Genomic DNA, 2,134 nt, shown 5'->3' with positions numbered 1-2,134 from the left:
AATATAAAATGGGAAAATTAAGAAATTATTCACTGTATAAAATTCAGTTACATAAACTCAATGATACAAAATTTAATCATGAATTTTTAAACAAAATCACTCAAGAAGCTGGACTATATGAAGAAGAATGTGGCACTAGGATCAGAGGAAGACTCAACAACTTGTATTATGTAAATGACACAAAATTGGTTGGGGGAAACATGAAGAAAACTAGAAACACTTACTGAAGAAAATCAAAGATTAAAAACTTCAGTATCAATTATATCTCAACATCAGAAAAAAAATAGGAAATATGATAGCAGGAGAAAAGATTTAAGTTGCAGCCATTTCCTTTTATTTAGATCCATAATCAATATTTATAGTAGCAGCAATCAAGAAACCAAAAAACACGTTTCACTGGAGAAATCTGTTGTCCAAGACTTCTCCAAAATGTTAAAGAGCAAAGGCGTCTATTTAAAAACTATAGTTATGGTATTTTGAATTACTTCTTATGCATTTAAAAATTGGATCACAAATAAAGATAATGAAAAAAAATTATGGCTTTGCCTTAAAATGTTGTTGAAGAGTATTGAATATTCCATGGACTGTGAAAAGCTCAAACATATCTGTTTTGAAGGAAGTGCAACCAGAGTACTCTTTGGAGATAAGGATGGTGAAATTTTGTCTATATTTTATTGGTGTATTTTCAGGAGGAATCAAACTTTGGAGACATCATCCTAGGAAAGGCAAAGGATCAGTAAAAAAGAAGAAGGCCCTCAAAGAGATGGATTGACACAGTAAGTACCACATTGACCTTAAGCAAAACAGAGATGCAGGAATGCTCAAGGTTCAGAAATGTTGTTCATAGAGTTTCTATGAGTTGAAGACAATTTCGTGACACATAACAACAGAAAGTTGGTTAAAGACCAATGAGATGACCAAACTCCTGATCTAAAGATACCAACACTTTCCTTATTTCGTTAAATATCATAGTATTTTCAGAGATAAATGTTTTCAACTCAAGATAGCCCTTGTCAATTTCTTTTTTTTTAAAGCAAGTCCTTGTCATGGGGTGGAAAAGCTCTTCCAACTGACAGCAAGTAGTATGGCAATGATAAAGATAATCAACAGCTAGATGAAGAGCTACCAAAAAAAGAGAACAATTAATTTCTATTACTGTTGTAGATGAGCATTAAGCAGGGGCAAGCCAGAGAGATTCTTACTTGGAGACTTGAGATTGCATATAACAGAGAAGTCAAGAATCTGTATTAACCACACTACCTTCTTTTTCATTTTAAAAAATTACTCTTTTAGAAAGTTTTGGTGGCATAGAGCTAAGAAGCCACAATGCAATCCCAAAAGCATTCAGAATTCACCAGCAGCGCCACAGGAGGATAGGCAACCTCCTTCCATACTATAAAAGTACTTCTGAAAACTCTCTGATGTGTCAGCTCTAGGTTGGTTCTGACTCAATAGCACACAGTAATAACAGCAACATTTCATTTAGATTGCTAAGATAAACAGCAGAATAACATCTTAGACCTTCGGATTTTAGATGTGTGAAAACATACGTTCAGAGTAAAAAATTAAGTTACTTTACAGATTATTACAAAAAGTAATCATTGCACTTGCATTAGACAAATCTGCTGTCAAAAACCTCTTTAAAAAAATCAAAGAGCAAAGATGTGAAGTCAAAGACTAGGCTAAGATATGCTTGACCATCCCCATGGTACTTTCAATTGTTTCATATACACATAAAAGTTGGACAATGAATAATAAATACAAAGAATCCATTGCTTTGAATTGTGATGTTTGCAAGAGTATTTAATAAACAATGAACTTATTAAAAACAAAAACAACAGCAAAAACTCTGTTTTGGAAGAAGTGCAACCAGAGAGCTCCTTAGAGAAAAGAATCATAGACTTCATCTTGCATTCTATCAGTAGAGGCCAGTACTTGGAAAAGTAGAGGGTCAACGGAAGAGAGAGACTGTCAGTGAATGACTGAAATGATGACTGCAACAATGGTCTTAGATAGAGAGGAAATTTTGAGGATCAAACAGGACTTGGCAAGGTTTAGATCTGTTACACAATGCAATGACAACTAATAAATAATAAAATGATAAAATCATGATTTTTTGGGATGAGATGTAATG

This window comes from Elephantulus edwardii, unplaced genomic scaffold, assembly GCF_000299155.1.
Source record: "Elephantulus edwardii isolate Elephantulus edwardi_28Jun2011 unplaced genomic scaffold, EleEdw1.0 scaffold00557, whole genome shotgun sequence".
Classification (NCBI taxonomy): domain Eukaryota; kingdom Metazoa; phylum Chordata; class Mammalia; order Macroscelidea; family Macroscelididae; genus Elephantulus; species Elephantulus edwardii.
This window is presented reverse-complemented; position numbering follows the sequence as displayed.